Below are 21,986 nucleotides of genomic sequence, written 5' to 3'. Positions count from 1 at the left end.
AATAGATCTTTTTTGCAATGCAAAGCAACAATTTGTTTACAGACAGCACAATGAAACTTATAAGGAAAAGAAGACCTTACCAACAGTTAAGCATGGCGGAGGATCGATAATGGTATGGGGTTGCTTTGCTGAGTCTGCAACTGGAGGCCTTGACGTTATCACAGGAATTATGAAATCAGAGAATTATCAAGAGATTTTAGAGAGAAATGTCCTACCCAGTGTAAGAAAACTTGGTTTGAGTAGAAGCTCATGGGTCCTCCAGCAAGACAGTGACCCAAAGCACACATCCAAAAGTATACAGGGATGGTTGAAAAAGAAAAAATGGCCAGCAATGAGTCCTGACCTCAATCCCATTGAAAATCTTTGGGGTCAGCTGAAATCTGCCATTGGAAAAAAGGACCCTGGAAACATTCAAGAGCTTGAACAAACTGCAAAGGAAGATGGGAGAAAACTCCAGCTGAGAAGAGCAAGAAGCTTATAGATGGCTACAAGGAACGTGTGGATGACTCGCCCAGGGGGATATGGGGACTTGGTACCCGGGCCTTTACCTCCTTGGGATGTCATGACAGTCGGCTCCCGGGCCCATCCTCTGCGGTCATTCTTTAAAAGGGGTTTAACAGTTTGTCTCGTGACGCCACCTGTGGTTTCTGGTAATGGTTACCAGCATTGCTGCAGACCTCCGGGGGATGATGGGATGGCAGCTGGGATGTTTCTGCTCCCCACAGGCGGAGCGGACCCCCCGGGGCAGGGTTGGTGGAAGGGATGCCGGTGAGAGATGGCCCGGTCGGGTCAGGGGGAATGACGGACACGCACACAGGGGGATTCGCTTCAGTACCTTTACTGGTGTAATGGCAGGTATGGTCCAGGGTACTTGCTAGGAAGGGTGTACTTCTGGACTTCTCCCCAGTGAGCGGGTATAAGGCCTCCTAATCCGTGTTTTCCTCTCTAAGCTTCTGGCCAGCCTGGAACTTAGCCTAGCTTCTGTGTTGTGTTGCTCTCTCACCTGACCGCTTGGTAGTAGGACTTTTCCTTGGCAACCACTATCCCTGGACGCTGGGGCCTTTGTGGTTCCTAGTTCTGTATTTGATGGTAGCTTCAGGATGACCAGGGGTCTGGAAGCCTCCTGGTATGCCGGTATTCCCTACTGGGTATAGAGGACCCTGTAGGCACGGACCCGGTGTCCAGATTGTGTCTTGGGGTGAGCCTGTAATGCTCCTCTGCCCCCTTAACTCCTTTCTCCTCTCTCCTCGCCTTGGCCACACTCGGGGCCCTCAATTCAGCAGCAGATGTGCTGCGTCTTCACTGCTCTCAGTGGCAGCACACTCTCTGACTTTCTATCCGTCTAACTCCACCCTCCAGTATATATATCCCTAACAGGGCTCCCTCTGGTGGTCTGAGGTGGAAGGGTGGAGGTGTCTGTTTGTAGTGAGGGCCTCTTGTGGAGAAGTCTGTCCATGCACCCTTTTGGGTCCTGTGGTAGCAGGGTGCCACATTCCCCCCTAGTACAATTCAGTACTCCCGGACTGAAGCATTTCTGTAAAACAGGTAACAAAAAGTAACAATAGTAATAACAATAACAATGTTACAGTAAGTCCCGTCACCAGGTGTCCATTTCACTGACGAAGGTGTAACGAGTAGCTTGAGGGACCCGCCTGAAAACCCTCAACGTAGGCCCTGGGCGTGGCTACAGGGCATAAGTGATCCAGGTGTTGGACCACGTCTTCGGCCACGCCAAACGGGTTTTTGTTCTGTGGTCTTTTTATGAAATTAAGGAGGCACTTTGATAAGTGCAACTATGTACAAGGGAAAGTTTTTGGCTGCTCACAGTCCTCAGCCTACAGTCTTTATACCCTTACGGGTAACTAAATGAACACATTCTATTTGCAGTTCACATAATAAATAACAGTAGGTAATACCCAACTGGGTAACTATTTACAATGCAGGCACTTTGTATTTATTCCTTATACCTGGCAGGGATTTGTCCTTGTGTGCTGCGTGTGGACCTTCATAGCACTGGGGTGATACTGGTGTTTGTGCATGCACTATCCGCTAACCTATCAGATGTACGTGCTGGTAGATTATAAAACTGCCTCAATCTCTCTATGGGACTTGCAAGTACACTGATTACTGGGCCTTCAGGCTCTGCCTCAATGGGTGATCCTCCTCTTCCTGTTCCTGATCAGGTTCTTCTAGGGCGCTCACAGGTTCTTCTTGTGGTGGAGGCTCTTCTTGTGGTTGACAGAAGTGTATTACTGGTATAATAACTGCTCCATCAAGTTGAGGCCAGTCCGCAGGGAAGTCTCCTAGAACTGTATGAAGTACATCTTCCTCGGGTTTCTCCGGTATTACAAGAGGTGCTTCTTCCTCCGGTGTCTTCAGTAGACCTGGGCACAATTTCAAGTGGTCTCTTGAGACTGTTGCGGTCGTCTTACCTCCATCCTTGCTGATCAGGCTGGTTTTGGTGTTGTCAAATTTAGAATTCAACACTGTGTAGGGCTCTTTCCCACTGGTCATCGAGCTTGTGACCTCTTCTTTTCCGCTTTAGCACTATTTCTCCTGGTGCCAAGGGTTCTGCTGGTGCATGTTTGTTATACTGCTCTTCTTGTCTTTCCCTCATCTTGTTTAGACTGTCTTCGACACAGGCCTGTACCTTCCTGTACTGCTCTTGCCGACTTGAGTTCCAATCTTCAGTGGACATATCTGCAGTAGGTTCTACCACTCCGAGCTCCAGGTCCATGGGCAATTTTCCAGGTCTTGCTCTCATAAGGTACTCTGGGGTACAATTTGTAGAACTCACGGATATGTGGTTATACAGGTCCACTAGGTCAGGTAGCTTGTCTGGCCACTGGTTCCTTTCTTCCAAAGGTAGGGGTTTTAAGCAGGTCTATAACGATGTTATTCATTTTCTCGCACATACCGTTGGTTTGTGGATGATATGGCATAGTCCGGATCTTCTTGCATCCATACAGGTGACCGAATTCCTTGAATAGCTCAGCTTCAAAAGCAGGGCCTTGATCTGTTAGCACCTTGTCCGGGTATCCATGGGGTCTGCAGAAGTAGGCTTGAAACGTCCTTGCTGCAGTTTCTGCCATCAGATCATTGACGGGGGCTACCACCAGGAACCGGGAATAGTGATCCACCATGGTCAGGGCATAGGAGTAGCCTGATCTGCTGGGTGACAGCTTGACGTGATCCAGAGCAACAATCTCCAGGGGTTGGGTTGTCTTGATGGACTGCAAGGGTGCTTTCTGGCTGCCGTAGTCTTTCCTTCTGAGGCTACAGGGTCCACAATTCCGGCACCACCTTTCTATGGAACTCCTCATTCCAACCCAATAGAACCGGTCCTTCAGCAGGGTTTCCAGCTTCTTCCAGCCAAAGTGACCTGCTTGGTCATGGTAGGCCTCTAACACCATCTGGATATCCGTCCTGGGTACAACAATCTGCCACACCATTTCATGGGTTCTGGGGTTGACATACCTTCTGCACAGCTTCTCTCTGTAGATGAACAGCCGGCTTCTCTCATTCCACAGGTGTTTGGCTTGTGGAGGATCATCCTTTTCCAGGTGAGAACCTTCTTGGGTTATCAGTCCTTTGATGAGGCTGACAACCGGGTCACTGTCCTGGGTCTCCTTCCAGCTGTGATGAGGTAAAGGATTCAGCATCCTACCATGACGTCTTCTGGAGGCGTGTTGCTCGGGGACCACTGCGCTTCTGTGGAAAGCAGGTAATTCAACTTCTTCTAGGTCATCCACTTCATCCTCAGTGTCTGACTGGTGGGGCATTCTTGACAAGGCATCAGTATTGGTATTCTTGTGACCTGCCCGGTACTTGATGGTGAACTGATAATTTGACAGTCTGCCACCCAACGCTGTTCCATGGCTCCCAACCTGGCTGTCTCCAGGTGTGTCAAGGGATTATTGTCGGTAAAGGCTGTGAATTTCGTTGAGGCTAGGTAATGCTTGAATCTTTCAGTGATAGCCCAGACCAAGGCCAGGAACTCCAGCTTGAAGGAACTGTAATTCTCCGGTTTCCTCTCAGTAGGGCGAAGCTTCCTACTGGCATAGGCAATTACCTTTTCTCTGCTGTTTTGCTTCTGGGACAACACAGCTCCCAGTCCCTCATTGCTGGCTTCTGTGTATAACAGGAAGGGTTGGCTGTAGTCGGGGTAAGCCAGGATTTCCTCACCGCTTAGGGCTTCCTTCAATAACGCAAAGGACTCAGTCTGTTCTTTGCCCCACTGGAATGGGGGACTTTTACCTCTTTTGGACTGTCCTACTAGGAGATCTTGTAAAGGTGCTGCCTTTTTGGTGTAGTCCTTAATGAACCTCCTGTAGTACCCGACCAGTCCCAGAAATTGACGGACTTCTTTGATGTTCCTTGGTTCAGGCCACTTCTGGATGGCAGTGACCTTCTCCGGGTCTGGTGCTACTCCCTCTGGGCTGACTATGTGTCCCAGGTACTGAACCTTCTGTTTGAGCAGGTGGCACTTGGAAGGTTTTAGTTTCATCCCATACTGGGACAATGCCTCAAATACCTCCGCCAGGTGTTTTAGATGGTCTTCATACGTCCTCGAGTACATGATAACGTCATCCAGGTACAGCAGCACTGTCTCAAAGTTCTGGTGTCCCAAGCAACACTACATCAACCTCTGGAACGTTCCGGGCGCGTTGCAGAGTCCAAACGGCATGCTGTTGAACTTGCATAATCCCATCGGGGTGGTGAAGGCTGTCTTCTCCCGGTCTTCCTCAGCAACAGAGACTTGCCAGTACCCGCTAGTGAGATCCAATGTAGAGAAATAATTGGCAGATTTTAGTGCAGCCAGGGATTCCTCTATACGGGGCAGAGGGTATGCATCTTTATGTGTTATTCGATTAATTTGTCTATAATCTATACTCATCCTCATGCTACCGTCCTTCTTTCTGACCAGGACCAGGGGAGCTGCCCAGGGGCTACAGCTATCCCTCACTACCCCTGCCTTTTTCATGTCGTGTAACATTTCCTTGGCTTTCTGATAATGTGCTGGTGGTACGGGTCTGTAATGCTCCTTAATGGGTGGATGGTTACCGGTGGGTATGTGGTGTTGTACCCCTTTGACCCTTCCAAAATCAAGTGGGTGTTTGCTAAACACTTGTTCATATTCCTGAACCACTCTGTAAACACCGTGTTTCTGATGGACAGGAGTGGCGTCAGTCCCAACATGGAGCTGTTGACACCAATCCTCCAGCTGAGCTTCGGAGTCATTGTCCTCCACTGTATCCGGTGGGGTCAAGGATTCCACTGTGTGTATGGCATCATTATTTACTGTATACAATCTGGCAACAGTGGCGTATCGTGGCAATTTAACTTCCTCCTCCCCACAATTTAGGAGGCGTACGGGTACCCTCCCATTGCGTACATCAACCACCCCCCTAGCAGTTAGGAGTGTAGGTAGGTCTGTGTTCTGAGCTAGTGGGCTCCAGTACCGCCTGGTAGTTCTGTCCCTTGAGACTTATTGCTGCCCTACACCAAATTAGCATTTCACTCATTGGGGGAATCACAATGGGTATCGGGTCTTTCACCCGTACATTACCAATCTCACCACCTGTTAGCTTTACCTGTTGCTGGTACATCAGGGCTCGGATCTCTCTCTGGAGCAACCTCCTCTGCCCTGGTCTGGCAGTGTCAGCCATCTGTTGGAGTAAGAACAACACTTCTCCCAAACAGCTATCAACAATATTTGTACCAAGTATCATATACAAGTCTGTATCACCGGCGTTAGATTCCACTACAATCAGCCCTTGGTCCTTTAGTTCCATTCTCCCCACCTTCACTGTCACGTCTTTAACCCCTACTAGGTTAAGAGGGAGGCCATTGGAGGCATACACAGAGAGGTTCGGGGCTGGCGGCTGGAGTTCATCTATGGATCAGTACCTTTTGTAGAGGACATCAGGTATGATGGTTACCTGTGAGCCGGTGTCCAGTAGTGCAGGTGTTGCTATGCCGTCCAGCACGATGGACAGGAAAGGCCTTCCTCCTACGAACCGGTGGTACCAGCTTGATGGGCCTGGTTGATCTACTCCTGGGTGTCGGCCCTCAGCCCCAGGGTTTGCCCGTTTAAAGGACAGGTCCGTGCGATGTGGCCTGCCTTGTGGCAACGGTAACAAATGAGTTCACCTGGAGGGCGAGGTCGGTCGTTGGTCCTCCCACGGGGTGGCGTTGTCCTCCTTCTTCTCCTCATCCAGGGGACATCTTCAGGACTGTCGGCGAATAGGATCCTTCCCTCCAGCTCGGGCTCCGCCTGTAGCTGCAGGGTGCTCAGGACAGTGGCCAGGGTTTTACTTAGCTGACGCACTTCAGGGCGCAAACTGTCCAGCTCGCTAGGGGGCGCTGGTTGCACTTTTGCCTCAGCCGTTAAGGAAGGAGTAGTGGGTGCTGCGGGCACTGGGGTGGCCCCACCCTGGTAACACTGGATAGCAGTCTCTGATGTTTCCAGGGGCTGAAGGCCCTTAATAGTCATGTCCTTCAGGGTGTCAAAGGTGGCATTTGGATGATCTAAGGCCCACCACCGTACAGTTCTGCTCTCCTCCTGGGACCTCAGCCCCCGGATGAATTGTTCTGTCAGCATTTTGTCCTCACCATGTATCAGCTGGCTGGACTAACCTGTTTCAGGGCCCGCAGTGCCTCTTGTAAACGCCAGGCATAGTCCCGGATACTGTCCTCAAGTTTCTGGGCACAGTGGTAGAACCTCATCCGGAGATCTGTCTCAGTGCGGTTTTCAAACATAGTTTGCAGTCTCTTAAAGATGATGGATACTGATTCCTGGTCTGCGGCTGGCCAGGTTTCAACTTCCCGCTCTGTGGCACCAGTCAATTGTCCCAGCACAACAGCGGCTCTCTGTTTACCAGTCATTAAGTACATATCCAGTACACCGCATATTTTCCTTTTGAATCCAGACAGGGTGTCTGGTTTGCCGTCATACTGGGGAAGCCATTTCGCTCCGGAAACGTACGGCAGGGCCATGGGTATCACTGGGGTCACGACCCCAGCTGGTGGGGCGGCCGCTCCGGCCTGAGCAGCGCCGGGCGCGAGTTGAACATCGGGAGCGTTAACTGGTGCTCCGGTGTCTTGCTGGTCATCGGCCATGGTTGCGCCCCCCCTAGTAAACCGTAGCATACCTTCTCTTTCTTTTTCGGGTATGCCACAGCTCCGCAGATGACGGTCTCCTTCCAGGACCTGACGCTTCCTGGTGCTGTGTCAGAGCGCGAGGCGGGGCTTGAGCTTCGCGCGCTACCAGCAGTCATGCCTCTCTGGTTCCCACGGTTACGCCCCTCTTCTTTCTGCGCGGCGACGCGGTAATGGCGGCAATGTTCACCACAGTTTAAACACAGTTCAAATACGGCACACAGTACCCGGTGGCAACGGGCACGAAATCCTGTTTGTGACGCCAGGAAGAGTGTGACTCGCCCAGTGGGATATGGGGACTCGGTACCCGGGCCTTTACCTCCTTGGGATGTCACGACAGTCGGCTCCCGGGCCCGTACTCTGGGGCCACTCTTTAAAAGGGGTTTTGTTAACAGTTTGTCTCGTGACGCCACCTGTGGTTTCTGGTAATGGTTACCAGCATTGCTGCAGACCTCCGGGGGATGATGGGATGGCAGCTTGGATGTTTCTGCTCCTCACAGGCGGAGCGGACCCCCCAGGGCAGGGTTGGTGGAAGGGATGCCGGTGAAAGATGGCCCGGTCGGGTCAGGGGGAATGACAGACACGCACACAGGGGGATTCTTTTCAGTACCTTTACTGGTGTAATGGCAGGTATGGTCAGGATACTCGGTAGGAAGGGTGCACTTCAGGACTCTCCCCAGTGAGCGGGTATAAGGCCTCCTGATCCGTGTCTTCCTCTCTCTAAGCTTCTGGCCAGCCTGGAACTTAGCCTAGCTTCTGTGTTGTGTTGCTCTCTCACCTGACCGCTTGGTAGTAGGACTTTTCCTTGACAACCACTATCCCTGGACGCCGGGGCCTTCGTGGCTCCTAGTCCTGTATTTGATGGAAGCCTCCTGGTATGCCGGTATTCCCTACTGGGTATAGAGGACCCTGTAGGCGCGGACCCGGTGTCCGGATTGTGTCTTGGGGTGAGCCTGTAATGCTCCTCTGCCCCCTTAACTCCTTTCTCCTCTCTCCTCGCCTTGGCCACACTCGGGGCCCTCAATTCAGCAGCAGACGTGCTGCGTCTTCACTGCTCTCAGTGGCAGCACACTCTCTGACTTTCTCTCCATCTAACTCCACCCTCCAGTATAAATATCCTTAACAGGGCTCCCTCTGGTGGTCTGAGGTGGAAGGGTGGAGGTGTCTGTTTGTAGTGAGGGCCTCTTGTGGAGAAGTCCATCCATGCACCCTTTTGGGTCCTGTGGTACCTGTGGTAGCAGGGTGCCACATGGAGGCTGTCAGCAATGCCAAAGGGTGTGCAACCAAGTATTAATTAGGGGGGGCAACCAAGTATTAATTAGGGGGGCAACCAAGTATTAATTAGGGGCCTTTATTGCTGCACATGCTGTTTATTCTGTTTCTTCTTTGAAATTGCAACATGGAAGTTGAAAAATAATGTTTTATTGTTGTATTAATTGGACCACTAATTAAAAAATCCTGAGGATATAACTTTGGTACATTTCAATTTATTTCTGAAGATATTGTACAGTCTATGAAAAAAAATGAAGGGCTGCCAATAATGGTGAGCAGCACTTTAACTACCTTGTGTCTTATTGCTCAGTTTTGTCATGATTTATGACCTGAGACGTGATCTGTCTTCTAATGTCTCACCTTTGTAGTGGAGTTTGGCAGGTCCTCACCCAGTTTTTATCCTCCTACACAGCTGTTTCTGTTACTAACTGTATTACATCCTCCATATGGAAATGATCATTTTCTCCTGTCTTGTAGAATGAATTACTCATACACCCGACTATAATCCTACAACATCCCTGACCGTACGTACAAGGGACAACTGTAGCTGGAGAAACTGATGGAGGTGACGGATGGTCACCAGATACTTATGAGACTTACATTAAAATACATGTCAGGGAGAGAAGGACTGGTCACTTTGAATTTGCCCTTACTCGCTAAGGAGATAAGTTGCCACCAGAGGAATCTGGAGAGGACATAGAAGTCAGGAGGGGGCAGAGGAGCCAAATGAGGGCAGACAAGTCTATGGAGAACATAAAAGTTTGAGCGCTATCGAAGAGTCTTGTGGGGACAATATAATCTGGAGGGGACATGAAAGTCTTCAGGGGACAAAGCAATTTGCAAACACAGAAGTATCTAAAGAAGACATAAAAGTCTGGAGGATAGAGAGGAGACTGTAGGGGACAGAGGGGTCTGAAGGAAGGGATAAAGGAGTCTGGAGAGGATAGGGGAGTCTGGAGAGGCCAAAGAAGTCTGGAGGGGATATAGAAGTATGGTGGAAGACAGAAGGGTCGGTAGGGGACAGAAGAGCCTGGAGGAGGAAATAAAGACGTCTGAAGGGGATAGGGGAGTCTGGAGAGGCCAAAGAAGTCTGGAGGGGACATAGAAGTATGGTGGAGGACAGAAGGGTCGGTAGGGGACAGAAGAGCCTGGAGGAGGAAATAAAGACGTCTGAAGGGGATAGGGGAGTCTGGAGAGGCCAAAGAAGTCTGGAGGGGACATAGAAGTATGGTGGAGGACAGAAGGGTCGGTAGGGGACAGAAGAGCCTAGAGGAGGAAATAAAGACGTCTGAAGGGGATAGGGGAGTCTGGAGAGGCCAAAGAAGTCTGGAGGGGACATAGAAGTATGGTGGAGGACAGAAGGGTCGGTAGGGGACAGAAGAGCCTAGAGGAGGAAATAAAGACGTCTGAAGGGGATAGGGGAGTCTGGAGAGGCCAAAGAAGTCTGGAGGGGACATAGAAGTATGGTGGAGGACAGAAGGGTCGGTAGGGGACAGAAGAGCCTAGAGGAGGAAATAAAGACGTCTGAAGGGGATAGGGGAGTCTGGAGAGGCCAAAGAAGTCTGGAGGGGACATAGAAGTATGGTGGAGGACAGAAGGGTCGGTAGGGGACAGAAGAGCCTAGAGGAGGAAATAAAGACGTCTGAAGGGGATAGGGGAGTCTGGAGAGGAGGACATAGAACTCCGGAGGACAGACGAGAGGAAAGGGGGGTAAAGCTTGTGGACCGATTACTGGGAAGGTTGGCTTCCAATGATCGTCCGGTGTAAATGCAGCTCTATGGATCTAAGGGATTGTCTACTATTACCAGGGATTGCAGTCCTTGGGAGAGATGCCGATTTGTGAGGCAAGTATTTCTTTTGGCATATTACACCACACTGGGGGGCATTCAGAAGGGGGTTATCCAGAGTGAACAACCCCTTTAATTCATAGCAGATAAGATCTTCATATGTTTATCCTTCCATTGTGTGAGGCCACTTTACAGCCTCTCATTGTATGGAGCACAATGCCTGGCGGAGAGCACTCAGGCCTACAGCCCATTCTCCACTAGGAAAGTCAAACATTGGGGGGAAGAGCCAACATCCCTTCTGCAAGCGACAAAGATGTCATCGAAAGTGTCAACCCTGTTATCTGTCTCCAGGATGGTGATGGACGCTGCTCAGAGCTGCCGACGACGCAAACAACACAGTCATTTATAGAGGAAACAATGGGAACCTGGGAATAAGTGCAATCTCAAACACGAAGGGACACGACCACCCTGACAATGCCACCACGTGACAGTCCACATAGAAAGGTCGTCATTCACACCTGGTCAAGACCGCGGACATTGTGTGCGACTATGCACTAAAACAGGGGGGAATCGGATAATGGGGGAGAGTTCCCTTCTCCAACCTCCTGCGCATTTGTGTCCTAGAAGCCCCCCAGAATTGTGTGCAGGAGCGTGGACCCGGGAAATATTGGATGATCCCTGCTATACAGGGTGGTGCTGCTGCAGTTACTCCGAGAAGAACCTACCATGAGAATAAAAAAGTGCAGAAATCCCTAATAAAGTGGGGGTGGTGAGGGCTGGCGGAAGGGCATAGGGTCGCACGCTCACTTTGGAGGGATGTGCAGATACCGGGCACAACCCTGTTACAAAGCCAGAGATGGAAGGAGCCAGCTGCAGCGGCCCCAGGTGATGGTCCGGGCCAGGGGCCACCAGGTATCAAAAAAAGGCAAATAAAAAAGGGCTGAGCGCGGCAGGAAGGTAAAAGCTTCCTGAGAATAGGGGCTGCCGTGTTTCAGCATCGGACAGACGCCTTCCTCAGCTTGTATGATAACAGGACAGCAGACAGGGATCAAATGGACAAAAAGGAGAGAGGAGAGTCACTGACATCATGGGGTGCACGTACAGCATACATGGTGCTGACAGACGGTGGTGCGCAGTACAAACTAGAAATATAGTCATCTAAGCATCCAATGTTAAAAGGAGACACTAACAGAAGGTTATACACTGACAGCAGGGGGCAGCAGTGTCCCCACGTGAAAGCATATAATAAGGGAAGGCAGCGACACGTGCTGGGACTTGTAGTGATCCGGATACCAAGTACTAAAAAACATTCAATGTGAAAAAAGCATAAGTAGGTAATATTGGTTGGAGAGGAAAAGAAAAGGCTAGATAATGAAAACGAATATACCAAGCTAAATGCTGGGACTAGTAGTACTACACAGACCAACCTGGTAGAAACAAACATCTACAGCAGAGACTGATGAAAACAATGGAATAGAAATGCACTGTGGGTAATGGATACAACTGAATGCTGGGACTTGTAGTGCTCCAACAAAGGACATGATGACAAAAATATCAATCACTAAAATGCGGCCTAGTAGAAAGGATGAGATGGAGGAAGTGCCGAGATACACCGCGCTGGAGGAAGTGCCCCGATACACCACACAGGAGGAAGTGCCAAGATACACCGCGCTGGAGGAAGTGCCCCGATACACCACACAGGAGGAAGTGCCCCGATACACCGCGCTGGAGGAAGTGCCCCGATACACCACACAGGAGGAAGTGCCAAGATACACCGCGCTGGAGGAAGTGCCCCGATACACCACACAGGAGGAAGTGCCCCGATACACCGCGCTGGAGGAAGTGCCCCGATACACCACACAGGAGGAAGTGCCAAGATACACCGCGCTGGAGGAAGTGCCGAGATACACCGCGCTGGAGGAAGTGCCCCAATACACCGCGCTGGAGGAAGTGCCCCGATACACCGCGCTGGAGGAAGTGCCCCGATACACCGCGCTGGAGGAAGTGCCCCGATACACCGCGCTGGAGGAAGTGCCCCGATACACCGCGCTGGAGGAAGTGCCGAGATACACCGCGCTGGAGGAAGTGCCCCGATACACCGCGCTGGAGGAAGTGCCGAGATACACCGCGCTGGAGGAAGTGCCAAGATACACCTCGCTGGAGGAAGTGCCGAGATACACCGCGCTGGAGGAAGTGCCCCGATACACCGCGCTGGAGGAAGTGCCCCGATACACCACACAGGAGGAAGTGCCAAGATACACCGCGCTGGAGGAAGTGCCAAGATACACCTCGCTGGAGGAAGTGCCGAGATACACCGCGCTGGAGGAAGTGCCCCGATACACCGCGCTGGAGGAAGTGCCCCGATACACCACACAGGAGGAAGTGCCAAGATACACCTCGCTGGAGGAAGTGCCGAGATACACCGCGCTGGAGGAAGTGCCGAGATACACCGCGCTGGAGGAAGTGCCCCGATACACCGTGCTGGAGGAAGTGCCCCGATACACCACACAGGAGGAAGTGCCAAGATACACCTCGCTGGAGGAAGTGCCGAGATACACCGCGCTGGAGGAAGTGCCGAGATACACCACACAGGAGGAAGTGCCAAGATACACCTCGCTGGAGGAAGTGCCGAGATACACCGCGCTGGAGGAAGTGCCGAGATACACCGCGCTGGAGGAAGTGCCGAGATACACCGCGCTGGAGGAAGTGCCGAGATACACCGCGCTGGAGGAAGTGCCGAGATACACCGTGCTGGAGGAAGTGCCGAGATACACCGCGCTGGAGGAAGTGCCCCGATACACCGTGCTGGAGGAAGTGCCCCGATACACCACACAGGAGGAAGTGCCAAGATACACCTCGCTGGAGGAAGTGCCGAGATACACCGCGCTGGAGGAAGTGCCGAGATACACCACACAGGAGGAAGTGCCAAGATACACCTCGCTGGAGGAAGTGCCGAGATACACCGCGCTGGAGGAAGTGCCGAGATACACCGCGCTGGAGGAAGTGCCGAGATACACCGCGCTGGAGGAAGTGCCCCGATACACCGTGCTGGAGGAAGTGCCCCGATACACCACACAGGAGGAAGTGCCAAGATACACCTCGCTGGAGGAAGTGCCGAGATACACCGCGCTGGAGGAAGTGCCGAGATACACCACACAGGAGGAAGTGCCAAGATACACCTCGCTGGAGGAAGTGCCGAGATACACCGCGCTGGAGGAAGTGCCGAGATACACCGCGCTGGAGGAAGTGCCGAGATACACCGCGCTGGAGGAAGTGCCGAGATACACCGCGCTGGAGGAAGTGCCGAGATACACCGCGCTGGAGGAAGTGCCCCGATACACCGTGCTGGAGGAAGTGCCCCGATACACCACACAGGAGGAAGTGCCAAGATACACCTCGCTGGAGGAAGTGCCGAGATACACCGCGCTGGAGGAAGTGCCGAGATACACCACACAGGAGGAAGTGCCAAGATACCCCGCGCTGGAGGAAGTGCCGAGATACCCCGCGCTGGAGGAAGTGCCGAGATACACTGCGCTGGAGGAAGTGCCGAGATACACCGCGCTGGAGGAAGTGCCGAGATACACCGCGCTGGAGGAAGTGCCGAGATACACCACACAGGAGGAAGTGCCAAGATACACCACACAGGAGGAAGTGCCGAGATACACCGCGCTGGAGGAAGTGCCGAGATACACCGCGCTGGAGGAAGTGCCGAGATACACCGCGCTGGAGGAAGTGCCCAGATACACCGAGCTGGAGGAAGTGCCGAGATACACCGCGCTGGAGGAAGTGCCCCGATACACCGCGCTGGAGGAAGTGCCCCGATACACCGCGCTGGAGGAAGTGCCCCGATACACCGCGCTGGAGGAAGTGCCGAGATACACCGCGCTGGAGGAAGTGCCGAGATACGCCGCGCTGGAGGAAGTGCCGAGATACACCACGCTGGAGGAAGTGCCGGGATAGACTGCGCTGGAGGAAGTGCCGAGATACACCACGCTGGAGGAAGTGCCGGGATAGACTGCGCTGGAGGAAGTGCCGGGATAGACTGCACTGGAAGAACTTGTTTGTGACATTAGTATGGTTCTTGTTCATTTGTTGCCACAACTGTTGGACTGTATGACCAATATACTGGAGAGAGCAGGGGCCCTGAAGTAAGTATATGACATAATCTGAGCTGCAGTTCAGAAATGTGTTGATGGAGAACCTTTCACCAGTGTATGTTGACACAAAGGATTTGACCCTGTGTCCCATGTTACCGCAGCACTCACAACGTTTGCCACCACATTTGAATGAACTGTTTAGGGACGGAAACAGGCTAGCATAGTTATTCTGAGGGGTCAGAGCTCATTTATAATGGACGGAGGTAAAGTGGAAAACTGTTCTGTGGTCTTATGAATCAGAATGTGAAATTCTTTACGGAAACCTCAGACTCGGGTGGAGAGGGAACATCCAGCTTGTTATCGAAGAGTGGAACCATCTAGCTCATTATCGAGGAGAGGGACCAATCGGCTTTAATCAAGGATAGGGACCATCCAGCTTGTAATCAAGGAGAGGGACCATCCAACATGTTATCAAGGAGAGGGACTATCAAGCTTGTAATTAAGGAGAGGGACCATCCAGCTTGTTACGGAAAAGAGGAACATTAATCTTGGTATCAAGGAGATGGACCATTCAGCTTGTTATCGAGGAGAGGGACCATCCAGATTGTTATCAGCGCACAATTCACATCTCCGATGTATGGAGGGCACCAGTGCCTATGGCATGCACAGCACACACATGAAAGGTGGCACAGCACACACATGAAAGGTGCCATCAATGCTCAGCATTATATATAGGTGACGTAACAACATCTGCTCCATCTAAACAATGGCTATTTCAGGTAAGGTCTTGTATATTTCAGCAAGACAATGGTAATGTCACACGAGGTGAGGGAAGGAATAAGTGTACAATGATGGGAAGAGGGGGAAGGGAGCCCAACAACTAGGGAAAAGGGAGTGGAGACTCTTAGGCAGATCTAATGTCACCCTGACTACCCTACCGTCCCTATATAGGTTCCGCACCTATTGCCTAGCAGGAAACCTAATCCCTGAATGTCCCTAGAGCTAGGCCCTAGATAGGGAGGGGACGGGGTGAACACTGGTCAGGCCCCAATGTAACTAAAGACAACAAGGTAAACAAACAAAGGGGATACACTTAGCCTGAGAACACACTAGAGAGATAACGTCAAATGTCCTCCAAGGGAAGTCCAAGAAGAAACTAGCTGACTACTAGCACTCCGGGCATGGACAGAGGAACATAGAACTATCACCAGCAACTCTCTGGAGACACAGAGTTTTTAACTACCAAGCAAGGGTGTGTCAATTAGCAGCAGAAGGTGGAGGTCGCTGCCGGGTCCTAAAGGAAGAAGGATATCACTATACTACAAAGATTAGAGGATCAAGAAGGAATCTGGAATGCCAAGCACAGTGACCTTCTACAGCCGGATCCAGAGTGACAGTCTGTCACACTTGATATACCTGTGACCATACCCCACCTTCTATGAATGGCCTCCAGATACTCAGGACCAGATTTCTCAGGATGAGAGGTGTGGAACGAATGAACCAGCCTGGGGGCATTCACCTCTGATGCCAAAACCCACATCCTTTCCTCTGGACCATAGCCCCTCCAGTGCACCAAGTACTGTAGGGAACGACGCTGGAGATAAGAATCCACAATTCTCGAAATTTGAAACTCCAAATTACCATCAACCATGATTGGGGGTGGCGGCAGGGGAGAGGATTCAAGACGTTCTACATATTTCTTGAGCAGAGACCTGTGAAACACATTGTGGATCTTAAGGGCCTGAGGTAGCTTAAGGCGAAACGATGCTGACAGCGGTTATTTTATAGGGACCAATAAATATAGGTCCCAGCTTCCAGGAAGGAACCTTCATCTTGATATTCCTGGTAGAGAACCACACAAAGTCATTCACACATAGGTCCGGACCTGGCGAGCGTTTCCTGTAAGCCATACGTTTGTACCTGTTTCCCATCCCCCCGCCACACCGAGGAGTGCGACGAAGCAAAACGTTCTTCCTCAGGAACTCCCGAAGGCTCTCCCCTACTAAAAGTATCAAACTGTGGATGGAAACCGTATGTGTGGCGCCCCTGCGGGTTCAGTCACCACAGAGGTACTGCTTCTCACCCAGAGGTGTGGTGCCCCACTCTCAGGTAAGGAGGGAGTACTGCCCGGGACCCACCCACCTGCATCCAACACTACACCATTCCAGACCAGCAGGCAGGGCAAGATGCACTGGCTTATGCTGAGCCCTGTCCCTGGTTGGAAGTGGAGGGGAACCTAGAGAGGGGGAACCATGTAGTGGGTGTGGGTGTAGGAAGGAGTTTTGGGGAGCACCATCAGAAAGGAGTATAAAAAGAAGGTAGAAGGTTCTAGAACAGGCCAGTCTCCTGCTGCAGTGCTGGGAGCAGGAGTGCAGAGTGAGGAGAGAGAGCTGTAGTGGGAGCTCAGAAGGAGCTCTGCTCAGGAGAGAGGGAGAGAGAGAGAGGACGGGAGCAGAGGGAAGGCTCCAGGAGGAACAGAAGGGATCCCAGGGGCACGGAAAGTGCGGACGCCACCCGTGTGCCCGAATCTACACGGACGTGGAGGGATCAGGCCGCAGAGGGGATCGGCCGCCAAACTAGTGGAGAACTATAAGGCTCAGCTAGAAACCGGAGGCTGCTGTACTTGCAAGGTGCAGCTGCCAACCACCACAATTACATCGCCAAAAAGGTGGCCGCAGAGAGTCCAGGGGACTGCAGGTCGCCCGACAAGACCCGAGGCTACCGGCTTGGGACACTGATTGTGAGGCGCAGGGCAGGAGGGTGAGAGCCAGCGCAGGAAAACGACCGAGGAAGGCACATAGAATGGGGGCCTGTTATGTACTCCTGAGTTACTTGAGAAATTGCTGAACCCCTTCCTTGGTGAACGCAGGACGACGTGGGAGGTTACCCTGGTACTGGTGACCTGGAGTCTGACAACTGTGAGTAAACCTTGAAGACTGCACCCCAATGTGTTCTAGAATTATTATCTGCGACATCACCTGCACCACACTGCACAGCAACATCAACCTCATCTATAATATCCCCATTACTCTGCCCTGGAGCTAAGCTCTACCTGTGGAGAGCTGAACCAACTCTGCTGCATTCACACCAGCTCCAGAGGACCTGCTCCGCAGCGGCGGCTCCATATAGCCGCATACCACAGGTGGCGTCACGAACATTTCATGAAAACTATAATCCTTTTCTTTAAAACCCCTTTTATTGACCGCCCTGGGTCACGGACCGGGTCACCGCCACTGTGACATCTCCCCTAGCAACGACCGGCCCGGCACCGAGTACCCCACGGCCCAGGGGGTGCGTCAAATGCACCAAAGAACGGTGACTTGCCGATAGATTCTTGGTTATGATTATTAATAGCAAACTCGGCCAACGGTAAGTAAGATGCCCAATCCTCCTGGTTCTCGGAGACAAAACACTTGAGGTAGGTCTCCAAATTCTGATTAATGCGCTCGGTCTGTGCATTCGACTGAGGACGGAAGGCAGAGGAAAAGGACAGCTGCACCCCCAGTCGAGTACAGAAAGCTTTCCAGAACTTAGAAACAAACTGGGTCCTCCAATCTGACACCACATCGGAGGGAACCCCATGAAGCTTCACGATCTTGGCATTCCGAAGTGTCGGTAATGCAACAAAGTGAACCAATTTATAGAACCTATCTACAACCACCAAAACCATAGTCTTGCCTGCACATACTGGTAAGTCAGTAATAAAATCTATGGACAAGTGTGTTCATGGTCTGCTAGGAATAGGTAGTGGAAGAAGAGGACCAGACGGACAGGTATGCGATACTTTAGAAAGTGCACAAATACTACAAGCAGACACATGTTCAACCACAGCCTGATGCAACCCCGGCCACCAAAAACGACGAGAAAGGAGGTCCGCAGTGGCCTTACCACCTGGATGACCAGCAATCACCAAGTTGTGATGTTCCCTAATTACCTTGCGGTGCAGATTAGATGGTACAAATAACATCCCGGAAGGGCAAGAGGCAGGGGCGTCCCCCTGAGCCTCCAACACCTCACCCTCCAGGTCAGGGTACAGTGCCGAAATGACTACCCTTTCTGCAAAATAGGGGCAGTGTTCTCATGGTCACCACCATCAGGGAAGCTCCAGGACAAAGCATCAGCCTTGATGTTTTTGACCCCTGGATGGAAAGTGACAACAAAATTGAACCTAGTAAAAAACGGGGACCATCTGGCTTGCCTAGGGTTGAGATGTTTAGCTGACTGGAGATATGACAGGTTCTTATGGTCTAACCAATGTCGCCATTCTTCGAATACCAATTTAATCGCCAAAAGCTCCCTATTACCCACGTCATAATTTCTCTCAGCAGAAGATAATTTTTTGAAAAAGAAAGTGCATGGACGCCATTTACCAGGGGACGGACCCTGAGACAACACAGCCCCAACCCCCACATCCGATGCATCAACTTCAACGATAAAAGATTGAGAAACATCGGGGTGACTCAGTATGGCAGCAGTGGCAAAACAGCTCTTTACAGAGGAAAAAGTCTGCTTGGGCGGCATTTGACTGTTTGGAAAAATCAAACCCCTTCCTTGTCATGTCAGTGAGGGGTTTCACAATTACCAAATAATTTTGGATGAATTTCCAGTAAAAATTAGTGAAGTCCAGAAAACGCTGTAGAGCCTTCAGGTTCTCCGGACTGTCCCAATCAAGGATTGCACGGATCTTCTCCGGATCCATCCGAAAACCCGAAGATGACAAAAAGTACCCCAAAAACTGCACCTCCTGGATGGCGAAAACACAATTCTCTAGTTTGACATATAGTTTGTTATCCCTTAATATTTGTAGTACCTGTTTAACATGCCCCCAATGTGTCTAAAAATCAGGTGAGTAAACCAAAATATCATCCAGATAGACCACCACAAAGCCTCCCCACCAAATGATGGAAAATATTATCTATAACATGCTGGAACACCGCAGGAGCAATGGTCAGACTGAAAGGCATAACCAGACTCTCGAAATGCCCCTCAGGGGTATTGAACGCCCGTGACAGGTATCCACCATACTGCATCCATCACAGCACCACGGCTCCGCAAGAGGAGGACACAGAAGAACACGACTGAGCAGAGCGGCTCGGAAAGAGGAGGGCACAACTGAGCAGAGCGGCTCGGAAAGAGGAGGACACAACTGAGCAGAGCGGCTCGGAAAGAGGAGGACACGACTGAGCAGAGAGGCTCGGAAAGAGGAGGACACAGGAGAACACGACTGAGCAGAGCGACTCGGAAAGAGGAGGACACAGGAGAACACGACTGAGCAGAGCGGCTCGGAAAGAGGAGGACAAGACTGAGCAGAGCGGCTCGGAAAGAGGAGGACACAGGAGAACACAACTGAGCAGAGCGGCTCGGAAAGAGGAGGACACAGGAGAACACGACTGAGCAGAGCGGCTCGGAAAGAGGAGGACACGACTGAGCAGAGCGGCTCGGAAAGAGGAGGACACAGGAGAACACGACTGAGCAGAGCGGCTCGGAAAGAGGAGGACAAGACTGAGCAGAGCGGCTCGGAAAGAGGAGGACACAGGAGGAAAGAGGAGGACACAGGAGGACAGTGGACAAGGCCTGGGAACAATGTTGGCCACGACCCGGGCACAATGGCGGACACGGCCCGGACACAACCTTCTGACGTGTCACTGCCATCAATTTCTAAATTAGTTAATTTTTTCTAATGGAATGTAAAAATGTCCAACTTCTGATCTGTCCCGTGTGATAAAATATGGAGTAAGAGGTCTCCAGATCATTGCTTTGGTTTTTTGGTACATTTTGCATAGTGTCCTAACATTGTGGGCTTGTATAGTAAGAGCACTTCTGTAGACTGTGGTAGTGCTGTAGCCAGCACGATGCATCGTGAGGGCCCTGTTGCATGCTGTGGTGCTGCCGTGGCTGTCACTCCTGTCGCTGACACTATTGCATAGCTACAATTGAAGGCTCGTCCACTTCCTATAATGCAAATCCCCTGAACAAGCAGGGGGATTGTGGGGGAGTTCAGCTTGCTAAAGAGTGAGTGCAGCAGTGATACTGTATGTGGGGTGATATTACCCTCCTGAACATTTCCATCACCGCATACCTCATGACACTGACTGTTTACATGTAATGGGTAAAAAGCAGAAATGTTTCCTGAAGAGTCGGGGAGAAAACACAGACGTTGGTTTATATATAAATATTAATGCTTTGCAAATGAAAGAAAGGACGAAAGAGGCTTCTAGGACAGGAGTTTGGCGGAGAACCGGGCAAGAACACATACGGGGTGGTGTGTGCAGGTCACTGGTGTATGCAGGGGTGGATTAAGAGTAGCAAGGGCCCTGGGCAGTAGCCCAGATTGCCCTCATTATAATCCGCCTATGGGTGTATGGGCCAGTTATATCGTCCAACTCTCACCTAATGTGTATGGGGGTCTACACCAAAAATTCATCTACTGATCAACCCCTCTCATTAAGCTAGCCCCCGCTGCATGCTATTATAGGGAAACAAACTGCTTTTTTTTTTAATAAAACAAATATTTTTTGTTTTTGCATTTTTGCTTTTTCCTCCTCTTCTTCCAAGGCCTATAACTTTTTTTTATTCTTCCGTCAAGTGTTTTATTGCGGGACGAGTTGCAGTTTGGAATGACACCATTAATTCTACCATGAAATGTAATGGAAAATGGAGAAAAAAAAATTCAAGTTGGGTAAAATGGTGAAAGTAATGCAATCCCGCCATTGTTTTTTTTAAGTAATTATTTTCTAAAGTTCATTGTTTAGTAAAAAATGGCCGTCAAGGTCGAAAACAAAAGGTTTTCTATTTTAGGGGTTTACCTAAAGAGCGGTAAGTTTGTGATTTTTGCTTCTCCATGGAGCTGCGTCTTGTTTCTTGTGCATTGAGCTGACAGTCTTATTGATAATATTTTTGGGGTACATACAACGTTGTGATTACTTTTTATTGGATTTTTGTTCTTAGGGGAAATAATATTGGCGTTTTATTTTATTTCTACCATTTAATGTACAGTATATATAATGTAATATTGTGATAGATCGAGGTTTTTTGGACACCTCTGACACGTTCTGGAGGAATCTTCTTAGAGGTCTATGGAGTCAAGACGCTCTGGTGAGCGGCCATAAGGGTCCATTAGCCTAATTGGGGCAATAAACGACCACCAATCGGCTACTTGTTTGCTGATCGGGTGATTGTCAGCCTGTTTAGATTACAAGGTTATCGGGAACCGAGAATCCCTAAGAACACCAATTAATCTTATAGTGTAAATGGACCAAAAGTTCTCGGCTCTAGAACTTCTCACTTTCCTGAGTGATTGATTCCCTGCAGTTTTCCACTTGAAGAAACTAAAGATGCGTAAGACTCTCATAACTAGAAACAGTTCATCTAATCGTCATAATTCATGAGAAGCCTAGAAGGATATTCCTATAGAGACATGCAGTGGCTCGGAAATGGCTTATAAATGGCCCCACTGGAGTATATTACTACATCAACCAGAAAACTGGCGTGGGAGGAGAAACAATCTTTTGACTGATGAGTCTCGTTGTGTCATATGAATGAGACACTTACGGTGACTCGATAGAGACATCTTGCTGGATGGGAAGAGGCCTTGAACCTTAGCCAGGTACCCTTACTGGATCTTTGTAGTAGTAAGTGAGAGTGGTGGCAGATGTTCAAGAAAAGGGTG

The 21,986-nt window shown here is 50.7% G+C and overlaps 1 protein-coding gene across 1 annotated transcript in view; it reads right to left on the bottom strand.

Annotated features, from left to right (window-relative positions):
• Positions 1-21,986, bottom strand: part of LOC141167625 (uncharacterized) — a 59,251-nt gene that overhangs the window by 2,139 nt on the left and 35,126 nt on the right. The gene's annotated exons all lie outside the window — the stretch shown is intronic.

The sequence above is a fragment of the Phyllobates terribilis genome, unplaced genomic scaffold, assembly GCF_046119375.1.
Source record: "Phyllobates terribilis strain yellow unplaced genomic scaffold, ASM4611937v1 Scaffold_11__3_contigs__length_659146591, whole genome shotgun sequence".
Taxonomy (NCBI): domain Eukaryota; kingdom Metazoa; phylum Chordata; class Amphibia; order Anura; family Dendrobatidae; genus Phyllobates; species Phyllobates terribilis.
Note: the sequence above shows the minus strand (reverse complement) of the source record. Positions and strands in the feature narration are given on the sequence as shown.